Here is a 12575-nt window from a genome sequence, read left to right as displayed (position 1 = left end):
CTTTGCATTCACACCATTCGCAAATGCGTCTAGCTAACAGCAAGAACAAAACCACCACACAGTGTTTCAGAATCGATTTTTTTATTTCATTAGTTCAAAAACGTCATAATAGGTATTGTTTGTATCAGGCAAATTAGTCCTGTTCAAAGAATAAAAAAATATATGTTATTAAATTTTATTTTTTTTTAATTTAACGAAATTGTCTTATATTTTTATCTATATATATAAAAAAATCAAATGTCGTTCATTGGTAATAGCATCAGTTGAGAACGGCTGAATCAATTTGGATACGTTTTTTTTAATGTTTGCCATAACCCAACATAGGTTTTTATGCTAAGAAAATTTGACCACGCCCACTTTTTTCAATTTTTATCTTTTCTACTGAAACTACTGAAGTGAGTACCCTGAAATTGTTAGGGGATGTACAGCAATAGCCCCCGGTGAAAATAGGCTATATATTTAGTTGAATTTCGGAAGGGTCGGGGAACTTTCCCTACACCCCATTTCTTTAAAAATGCTATGTCTATATTTAAAAGTCAAATGTCGTTCGTTGGTAATGGCATCAGTTGAGAATGGCTGGATCGATTTGAATAATTCTGTTTTTGAAATGTTTGCCATAACTCAGCTTAGGTTTTTATGCAAAGAAAATTTGACCACGACCACTTTTTTCAATTTTCAATCTTTATCTTTTCTACAAAAACTACTGAACTGATTTTACTGAAATTGTCAGGGAGTGTACAGCCATAGCCCTCGGTGAAAATAGGCTACATATTTTGATGAATTTGGGAGGGGCGGGGTACTCTCCCTATACCCTATTTCGTTAAAAATGCTATCTTATATATATAAAAGAACGGTAGAGCTAATTATAATAATACGCATCAATTCGGAATGGTCTCATGACAGAAAACGATAAAACCTAACAAAATCGCGGAAAATCCGCGAAACTGTGTGTTCACGCCGGATTTCCCCAACTGGCAACCCTAATTCTATTTTTCTACATTTGCATTCGACATCCCTAATTCTGCTCAGAGTTGTCTCTTGTATGATCTCCGTCTGAATTCTAACTAAATGTACGCTCTCTTTCTCTCTTTGCAATTTCTAATTGCCTTTGTAATTTCCTTTATAATAAACTCACTTGCTACCAAATCGTCAACAATTATTGTTGTTCATTCGGTAAGCGCTTTGTTCAAATATCCAAATTCGAATAAACTAAATAAAGAACCATTACTGTTCATTTCCAAATAACTTATACGCTTTTTTTGTTTCTTTTCTTCCCATCTTGCCATAACTGCAACCGGAGGAAAATATTTCGATATCCACGGAGTAATTTTCTATCCAACACACAGCAGTATATCCAGCATCTTCTTGCCTCCAGAAATACTCACATCTGGAATTTTCATTGGTCCTCATCGAACCGGATTTTATTGCTGTGCGATTTATTTCCTATTCATCCTCATAAATTTCATCCATTTTTGATCAAAATCAAGGTAAGTTTGTGCTTTTATTCTCCAAATACAATAGTGCATTTCAATTTCAAAGTGTTAAAGTCAAAGTGTGTTTTGCTGTCGGCAAATTGATTTTTTCCTTTGTTTCGTTTATCTAACGCACAGTGTTCCAAATTTGCTTAATTAGTTTCATTTGAGTTTTCTGTGCTAATTAACGTAAATTAATTTCCAATTTTTCCATATAAATATAATAATAATTAAATTTAAATAATTTAATTTATATTTTTCCTTCATTTTATAATTCCAAATAATTACATTTTATATTTCCTTTCCATTAATTTGTGTGAAATGACAACATTTTATTTATTTTCACATTCGCGGCAGTGTGCTTCTGTTCATATCGTTGTTCCATTATTTTTTCTCGCCGCAAGAAGCTTCCTTTTCATTTCTATTAGTTTGTGTGTTTATACCAGCGTCAGGCACCATACTTTTCAATTGCATACTTTACGGGGTGTCATTGTGTGAGTGCATGCTTTTTCAATGGGTTGAATTGTGTGTGTGGAGAGAGCAACGTTAAATGAGCGCACACGGGCGCCTAATCGCCTGACGCTGGTTTATACATTTTATCCATCACCGTTTTATTCCACTGCATATTATTATATTGCATATCATATTATTTCTTGTTGGTCGCTGTTGAGTCGTTCGTCCACTCAGGCAACACAGTGTTTGTTGGTGATTTCCACTCAATAGTGATCGACTTATCCATTGTTGTTCTCTTCGTTGTGCTCCTCAATAAACGTGCACCCTACAGCAAGCCCGTTTGTATGGTCGGCCTTCAACTTGTATGTGACATATATACATTATTATATATTCGCGTATATCTATAAGTAAGTTGTCGAGGCACTTTAGTTCTGCCGAATTTTAGTTCACCACATTGCCCCTAGAGGGCGCTGTTTACATTAGAAAATACCAAAACATTCTTAATTTTTCCGATTTTCCTGTGGATTTTTCCTATTATTCCGAATCCTATTTATTTAAAAAGCGCTCCGGCAATTTTTTTTCTCATCTATCTACATTGTAGTTTCAGAATCCGCAAAAACTTCCCAGGTGTAAGCACCTTCCATTTAAATTTGATTCAAGAGCACCGTCACCTGTCTTGTTATGTAGCGCAAGCCACAGCCGGCAGATGTCGCTTCCATATAATTAAAAGAACTGAAAATTCTTATTTTTTCCAAAATTTTCCGGATTTTCGGTATTATCGACACTGTCTTCTTCATTTTTAAATATTCTAGCTCTTCCCTGATTTATAGTACGTCCTACATCCAATCTAACGATACAGTGTCTTATTTCCAAAGGAATACTTGCTATTTTAGATTGTTGTTTCCATGGAGTACTGAGAACACTACTTTCCTCAGTACATTTTATAGAGCTAGTCTCACCAAACTTAATTCGAGTTACTTCATTCGATACGATTTCCTAATTCATCCTGAGCATTCATCAACGAGAAATAATTGTGTTCATTTCATATTGTCTCCCGTCGTTCCATATTCCAAATAGTCCATATTTCCACTATATATCTTTTGTATAATTTGGAGATTTCCTTCAATTTTTCCTGGCTTCAAAATTTATAATTTCAAGTTAAAATAATTAACTTTGCTTTCCTTTGAGTTTTTATACCCCGATAAAAACTTTCTAAGGTAATAAAATTAAACACGAAAAACTTGTGACTACTTCTGAACGTATTCTTAAATTTGCAGTCGGGATTCTTCCTCTAAATTCCGAAACATTCTCAGAATGGCACTTCATAAACTCCTAAGTTCCTTCAGTCGTCTTGAACAGTTTGCTTCTGCCGTGAGTTGTGGCATTATTCCACTAACTTCAGTACATCTGGTTAAAATCCAAATAATCGAGCTAGCGTCCACATGGACTGAAGTGGAATCTGCCTACAATATGTATGTTGTTGATTCTAGTAACACCTATTCATCAAATCAGTCACCTAGCAAAAGTTCCGATCCTGGTTTGAATGTTGAATCCAATCCAAATTATGATTCTTTCATACAGTCCTCTTGTTCGAGTCAAAACATTCAAACATGTTCCCAAAATTCCACATGCAGTTTGTTGGGTGCTGATTTGGTGAATAGTTTTCCTGGCAGTGTTACTTCTTCCGTTCCTGCGGTTATTGATTCCTATCCAAAGGGAGTCTTTATTTCCGAGAGGCTTCCTGATATATCCATTCTTTCAATACGTGATGAGTTTCTTTCCAGTGTTACTCAACCAGTTCGTCCACTTCTTGCTTCCAATCCAGAGCAGCCCTCCATTTCCGAGAGGTATCCTGGTACATCAATTTTCCCTTCCAGAATGAGTCTCCTTCCGTGGTTACTCATTTAGTTCCTGCACTACGTGATTTCGATCCAGAGGTGCCCTCAACTTTCGAGAGGTCTTCTTGTACATCCATTGTTCCAATCCGGAATGAGTCTCCTTCCAGTGTAACTCATTCGGATCCGGTCCTCCATTGTTCCAATCCAGGGAACTCCTCCACTTCCGAGAGGTCTCATCGTGTATCCATTATTCCGTTCCAGAACATGAATTATTCTGGCTTGATGGAGTATGATAAATCCATTTCCACATACATTGATCCAAGAGACGAAACTTCAATTCATGGGTATTCTCAATCCGATCCTGTACTTATCTGTTCAAAAGATGAGATTCATTTTCTGCAATATACGGAATATGATAATGCATTTCCAAAATGTATTCGACTACAAGAGATGTTTCCGGGATTCGAGATTTCCAAGCCATCCTCCAAAATTGATGTTCCTACGAAACAACTTCATCATCCATGTATCCAATATTCGTCATTCCAACCATACTCCATCCCAGATAATTCATTATAGCAACCACCCAGGTGACAAAATTCATGACTTCCAGTTACAAACCGGCACATTGCTTGTCCTTTGTAAATCGTACCGGGCTATTTGCAACTTCCGTGGACGAACTGATTATCCTTTACTCCTACATCCTGGTGCAAGTAAGAGTCTGCGTGATGTACTTTGTAGTACACATTCGGATGAACCTTCCAGCCAATTCGAACATTATACGACTCCCGCTTTGCCATCAAATTAATGGAAACATCATCTGACTCCAGATTGGGTCAAAATTCATAACCACCGCTATAGTTATTCTCCATACGCTTCCAAATTCCGAGAACTTCGTCCATTATAACATCCGATCTGCGTATAGCCACATGTACGTCCGTCACCAGTCACTTGGGTTATTCCAAAGTAAGTGTTGCTCCAGTGGAAACACTGTCCAATTCAACAATTATTCATGCATTAATTCCATCCGTATGCATGATTCTTCCTTCCAACTTGTTGTATTTCTACCAAAATACAACTAAAAAATTCCATTCCAATAAAATGTTTTCCATATCGTTGTACAATTTCCGAAGTACAACTCCAAAGTTATCTTTCCATTATCCATTTTCGATACGTTTGTACTCATTCCGAGGTACAATTTCGAAATTATGTTCCAAACTAATATTACTTCATCCAACACTTCGAAAGCACTATTTTATTTTTTTTCCTACAAAGCACAAACTTACTTTCCAGATGCATCCGCGTACACAATATTCCGCACGAGAGCTGCCAATCAACTCCGCGATGGATCTCCCACCCTGCTAGCACCATGACAGGGCTGTTCAACTTAAAATTCTTTAGTTTTAAGATTTTAATAATTCATTGTATTATTTTAAATTCTTTCCATTTATATTACGCAAGGAGAAAATACATGATACAATAACAGCATATTTTATTGCAGTGGTACTGCAAAGAACCATTACTGTACCTTACAACTCACTTATGTGCCCGTATTTCTTTTTCTTCCACTGCTGCCAAAACTGCAACCGGAGGAAAATATTTCGATATCCAATTTAAGAAATTTAATTGTATGCACATATTTCATTGGGTCGTTTATTGTTTATTTATGATTTTTTCATTTCTTGCGAAAAATTTACATATGTATATGCACAAACATATTTTATCCTTTAGTTTTGTCAATACATGAAATTTAAGAAATATTTTATTTACAGCGATCAATTTAATTTGCATTGAAATAATTTAAATGAAATGAAAAATATCCAATTTGCACAAGGTTATTGGTGGTTTCGGTCAATGCAACGATTTTTGGTGAGTTATTGGCAAACTAAAAATATTTTGGTGTTAATTTCATATGTTGCAAACGAAACCAAAATGTCTTTGTGTTGTGAAATGCAGTCCCACGGGTCAGAAATTTCGAAATTACATCTGCCAACTGTATAGATATGACCGAGATCTACCAGATTTCGTGATTCCAGAACTGGGCCAACAATTTTCTGTAAAAAGGTCTGCGAAGACCAAGTACAAAATATCGGACATCGGTGCTTTATAGCAACGTGTTGTTTTACCGAAAAAAATATGTTTTGTACCTCCACAAAAGAGGCCGAAAATATGGCCGTGTCCCTGGTGGAATAAGAAGCTGTTACATCAAATCATGTTAAACGTCAAATTTGCTCACAATAATGCATTACTGTGAATTGCTTCGTTACAGTTTGTACGTGATTTTATTCACAATAACGCATTTTGACAACTGATATGAAGATCAGCTGTTTTTGGAGTTACACTTTATTATTCCACCATGGCCGTGTCGTTCTATAGGGACGATTTCAAAACATTGACCGATATAATACATTTTCAATACCAAAATTCCTAGGAGTTATATAGATTTTATGCCCTATAATGTCTTTTGAAAGCTCTATCTTAAATGTTGTAAGCTTTATGTTCACTTTAACAGATGGACGGAATGATGTATATAATTGTATTATGTCTATTTAGCATTTTCTCTTGATTATGAATACCCCTTGTGCAAACACCACCATATAGAGCACGACAAAATGTTAAGAAAAGTGTCATCACTTTTTCTCTGTCGTTAAAAAAGTTGCAGCGCCGATTGCATAGAAGTTTTAAAAGTTTTAAAAATAGTTTTGAGAGCGGCAGCTTTTTCCCGAACGACCATAAAAACGCGTTTTTGTTATTGTTAAAATTCTCCTAAAGTGGTACTTATGTGGTATTTTTCCCTAATGGTCTCCCACATTTATATCTATGACAAATTTAATGTACCATTTGATTGTGGAGTGTATATAAATCGTAGAGCATATCAACCATCTCAACTATATTCTTCATTTTTGCCTTATTAAGGCAAGGGTCATTTATAGTGATATTTAATTAATTCTCTTTCGAGTTGAGCTTATTAGACCTATTATATACATTGAAAATTTGGAGTCTACCGAAGTCCCACGCATTCAACCATCTTCAGGCGTATTGAATGTTGTTTTTGTGGCAGACGAAGGCAAAGCTTGGGAACTAGTATATATATCGCACTTCATTAGATAAATGCATATGCGAAGTTATGTCAGTTAATTGAAACTCCAAACTTTTCCTATAGTCCTGCTTGGTAATCCCATTTTTCAATGTTCAAAAATACTATGGTAAGTTTTATTCCTACGTCATTAGTAATTGCTCCTATATCAGAAGATTTTTGATCATCAATTATTGTCTACTAAAGTTTTGACAAGTTGATGGTGGCTCTTAGGCTAATAGGTCTAATAAGCTCAACTCGAAAGAGAATTAATTAAACATCTCAACTATCGTTTTATTATAAGCAGCCTGAATCAATTTCGGTACATTGATCTTCGGCAAAGAACCAGATTCACGTCATTCCCAATCCAGCACTCCGGTATATGCATATATTTACAGTAATTAATTCATGAACATTGGTAAAATTTTTCAAGCGATGCCGATGAAGAAATCATTTATATATATATATATATATATATATGTATATATGATCTGACATTGATTTCTCATTCACAAAGTTCCAATACCGGAGAAGATTCGAGAACCCGTAAGAAATCACTCTAGGAGATTTTTTCCAAGTCAATCAGTTTAACTTTTTTCCTACATAACATTAGTAGTTAGCATTAGAAATGCGCCAATTCCTACGGAAAGCTAAGAATGTTTTTTTAATGACAAAGAATAAAGAATTCAATTCCAAATTACACTTCCTTCGATTATATATAATCCTCGATTCTATCTACCTCATCGAATTTCTAAAGTCACCACCCCCACGACTCTGGGAACACAATCCACGTAACATTCGTATAAGATAAAAAATGATTGTATAATTTGCCTCAAATGGAATAGCGATTGTGTTTCTTAAATATTGCCGAATCAATCATTTGACATTAAAATTTAAATATTCGGTATTGGATAAAACCACAAAAAATTTATAAATGTTGTTACTGAAACTTTTCATAATCTGAACGTGACTCTGGACATAATTGTTACTAATAGCTGCAATTACTTGAGTAAAAGATCACGATTCTTAAATACGAGAAATATTATATTGAATGCATAATGCAAAATTTAAAAATTACACCTGAGAATACAGCAAACGTCGTACAGTCTACGTCCTTCTAAATACATCAAATCAATGAATTAGACTGACTTCCGTATTGTCAGTTGCTCTGTGTTATTTAAACTTCGTAAAAATATTTCAGTTGCGCACTCATACATTGTTCCTCGAAAATGCAACTAAATGTATAAGAAATAAAAATGATACATGTTTGCTTCATCTGCGTTAAAAATGAGTATTTTCGACGTTTTGAAACACCTAACTTGTTGTTGTTAAATACGTTAAGAAACATAATACTTCGCAGATTTTCAGTCATTTGTAAAGCAAGACGATACGGAAGTCCGCCTTAACTGCAATGTGCATTTGACTTCTGCAAGGTGATAGCAATCTCATCAAATGTCGTTTGTTGGTAATAGTATCAGTTGATAACGGATGGACCGATTTGGATAATTCTTTTTTTGAAATGCTCGTCATAACCCAAATTGCAAAGAAAATTTGACTACGCCCACTTTTTTCAATTTCCAATTTAAATTTTTTTACAGAATCTACTAAACCGATTTTCCTGAAATTCTCGCCGAAAACAGGCTACATATTTTATTGATTTCCAGAGGGGGCGGGGTACCTCCCCTATGCGATATTTTTAAGAAACGCTATATTTGCAAAAATTACGAATGTATTGGTATACATATTTACGATTGAATCTACAATATAGGTACTTCTTTGGGGGCTAAAGACCCAACCACATCTGCTTTTTTAAAACAAGTTATATCTCCAATACTACTGAACCGTTTTCCATGAAATTTGCAGTTAAAGCTCAGTCATTGTAATGTATATTTTATGTATTTTGGAGGAGTTGGGGTACCTTCCCCAGGCCTTTCTTTTAAACGCTATATGTATAAGCCAAACTTATGATTATATCGGTTTCAGCATAAATTTTGGGAGGCGATGGGGTTGTGTATCCTAGGTACATATTTGGAACCATAATTCCGGACGACGCCCACTTTTTTAAATATATTATATCTTGAAAACAGATGACCAAGCCCGCTCTTTTCAATACATTATTTTTCTAAAACGACTGAAACTAAATTTATTCAACTTTCAGTATACATATGTTCAGTAAGGTCCAGTGGTCAAAAATGCTATATGTTTGTAGATGAATTTCGGGGGCTTATTGTTTAATAATCGCAATATTAGCTAAACTTATGAGTGCATCAGCTTACAAATTAATTTGCTAGACAATTTTGGTTGCACCCTCGATCAAGAAAAACGATACATTTACAAATTTCCTTAAATGTCGAGGTTTAATGGCCCATCAGCCATAAAAACTAAAACATATAAGTCTCAATAAGCGGGAGAATTTGACTTAACCACTTTTTTTAACTTTTATATTTAGATCGCTTTAGGATAAAGATAAAGTCAATGTCAATATTGAATGCATAATGCAAAATTTAAAAATTACACCTGAGAATACAGCAAACGTCGTACAGTCTACGTCCTTCTAAATACATCAAATCAATGAATTAGACTGACTTCCGTATTGTCAGTTGCTCTGTGTTATTTAAACTTCGTAAAAATATTTCAGTTGCGCACTCATACATTGTTCCTCGAAAATGCAACTAAATGTATAAGAAATAAAAATGATACATGTTTGCTTCATCTGCGTTAAAAATGAGTATTTTCGACGTTTTGAAACACCTAACTTGTTGTTGTTAAATACGTTAAGAAACATAATACTTCGCAGATTTTCAGTCATTTGTAAAGCAAGACGATACGGAAGTCCGCCTTAACTGCAATGTGCATTTGACTTCTGCAAGGTGATAGCAATCTCATCAAATGTCGTTTGTTGGTAATAGTATCAGTTGATAACGGATGGACCGATTTGGATAATTCTTTTTTTGAAATGCTCGTCATAACCCAAATTGCAAAGAAAATTTGACTACGCCCACTTTTTTTCAATTTCCAATTTAAATTTTTTTACAGAATCTACTAAACCGATTTTCCTGAAATTCTCGCCGAAAACAGGCTACATATTTTATTGATTTCCAGAGGGGGCGGGGTACCTCCCCTATGCGATATTTTTAAGAAACGCTATATTTGCAAAAATTACGAATGTATTGGTATACATATTTACGATTGAATCTACAATATAGGTACTTCTTTGGGGGCTAAAGACCCAACCACATCTGCTTTTTTAAAACAAGTTATATCTCCAATACTACTGAACCGTTTTCCATGAAATTTGCAGCTAAAGCTCAGTCATTGTAATGTATATTTTATGTATTTTGGAGGAGTTGGGGTACCTTCCCCAGGCCTTTCTTTTAAACGCTATATGTATAAGCCAAACTTATGATTATATCGGTTTCAGCATAAATTTTGGGAGGCGATGGGGTTGTGTATCCTAGGTACATATTTGGAACCATAATTCCGGACGACGCCCACTTTTTTAAATATATTATATCTTGAAAACAGATGACCAAGCCCGCTCTTTTCAATACATTATTTTTCTAAAACGACTGAAACTAAATTTATTCAACTTTCAGTATACATATGTTCAGTAAGGTCCAGTGGTCAAAAATGCTATATGTTTGTAGATGAATTTCGGGGGCTTATTGTTTAATAATCGCAATATTAGCTAAACTTATGAGTGCATCAGCTTACAAATTAATTTGCTAGACAATTTTGGTTGCACCCTCGATCAAGAAAAACGATACATTTACAAATTTCCTTAAATGTCGAGGTTTAATGGCCCATCAGCCATAAAAACTAAAACATATAAGTCTCAATAAGCGGGAGAATTTGACTTAACCACTTTTTTTAACTTTTATATTTAGATCGCTTTAGGATAAAGATAAAGTCAATGTCCCCTGACTATAATAAATCCTAAACAGTATCAATGGGCGAAAAAGAGAAAAGAAGGGAAAAAGGGAGTAAGAGGAAAGAAAGGTTACAGACAAAATCTGTTGATAAATTTAAAATTCTCCTCGGTTTGACATTGGACCGAAGAAGTGCGGTAGAAAATACCCACTATTGAATTGTCAAGCATAAAGTCCATTAAAAGTGTCATCAAAACTCATTACGACGGGCCAGCAACGCGGACCGGGGTCTGCTTGTTGTATAAATAATTTTAATATAAAAACGCAGATATTTAAAAAATATTTATTTTGTAGTTTTGTCTTTTTAGGGAGAATGTCATGCTATCGATAGGATTTAGCAACAGCTTTATTTTGGTTGCTAACTTACCGAAAAATTTCGTTAATTACCGAAATTATAACCATTTTAATTTTACCGACATTTGTCGGTAACTCGAAAAATGAGTTACAGAATTCCACCACCGATCCAGCTTTGTAAAGCAAACCTATGTGAATCCTCATCTGTAGTGGGATTCTGTAACTCATGTTTGCTGTTACCGGCAAAAATCAGTAAAATTAAATCGCAAAATTATGACTAAAAACATAAAGAAAATTTGGCATCACTGTTTGTGTCGGTAGAGGCTAGCGATTACTTTTTATTCATCGTTAACTTATCGAAAAATTTCGTTAATTATCGAAATTATAATTATTTTAATTTTACCGACAATTATCGATAACAGCAAAAATGAGTTACAGAATCCCACTACTGAAGCAAATTTGTAGATAAGGGCAAGAATAAAATATTTGGAGAAATAATGAACTCGAAAAACTACATTTATTGTCTCAAATTGTATAAAATATCGAAAATTTTCATAATTTGTATACATTTCGCACCATATCTCCAAAACCGTTAATTTTTTCTTAATGTTATCTTTTGAAAAAATATTCGCTGGAATTTAATACATATCCCTTCGGAATATGCTATTGTTGTAAAATGCGTCTATCACGTCGTTGTGAGTATATTTTCCAACGACGATTTAATAAATATGCCAATAATGTGGTGAAATCGGAAATGCGAGAATAAACTGTCGGTGTGAACTGTGTTTGAAATACGTGTTGTGAAATATATGATGCTAAATACCGATGAAACACCATGAAGTAAGCATAGTCCGGTCAAAATAGACATGCGTATAAGGGGGAAATAGCAAAAATTCCCACAAAGCTGAATTTTGGTGGAGAGCTAGGGTTAGCCATTAGAAGCAACGTCCTAAAAGTCCCCATCGATCCCATGTGTGCAAAACAAGTTATTCGGGGTCAAAGGTCATTTTTGGAGGCATTATTCAGTTTTTTTAATTTTTCTCAAAAACGGTAAGACTTAGCAAAAGCCGGCTAAAGTAAAAGGTGTAGATTCAATAATTGTCTACAAGAGTGGTCTTTATGGTTCTTAAAAAAGACTTACCATTTTCGAGATATCGCGATCTAAAGGTCAAATAAAGAATTAGCCGCGTATGTACATTATGAGGCGAACCGGTTAAAGTAACGACACTATGTGTAAGATACTTCCGTAAGCTTTCAAACAATATCCACTTTGCAGTAATCGGTTCAGTAGAACCGGGTCTAACCCGGTTTTTAAATTTGGCCTTACGGGTCGAATAACCGGCGAACCGAATCCGCACCGAGTGAAGACGGACGTGTTTTTTAACAAGCTCCTATAAAACATCATACTGTGAAGGATTTAAGCATATTCGTGCCAAAATAAGTGAATAAATGGATTTTACAACAAAAATACTGTGTTTATAGTTATTGGGCATTTGTTTAAACTGCTAATACCCAC

At 34.7% G+C, this 12575-nt stretch overlaps 1 protein-coding gene across 3 annotated transcripts in view; it reads right to left on the bottom strand.

Moving 5' to 3' along the window:
• The window catches only part of LOC141400731 (putative methyltransferase NSUN7), a 617414-nt gene that overhangs the window by 113458 nt on the left and 491381 nt on the right, over window positions 1-12575 (bottom strand). The window lies entirely within an intron of this gene.

The sequence above is a fragment of the Musca autumnalis genome, unplaced genomic scaffold, assembly GCF_047663935.1.
Source record: "Musca autumnalis isolate F117 unplaced genomic scaffold, ASM4766393v1 scaffold_4, whole genome shotgun sequence".
Classification (NCBI taxonomy): Eukaryota; Metazoa; Arthropoda; class Insecta; order Diptera; family Muscidae; genus Musca; species Musca autumnalis.
Note: the sequence above shows the minus strand (reverse complement) of the source record. Positions and strands in the feature narration are given on the sequence as shown.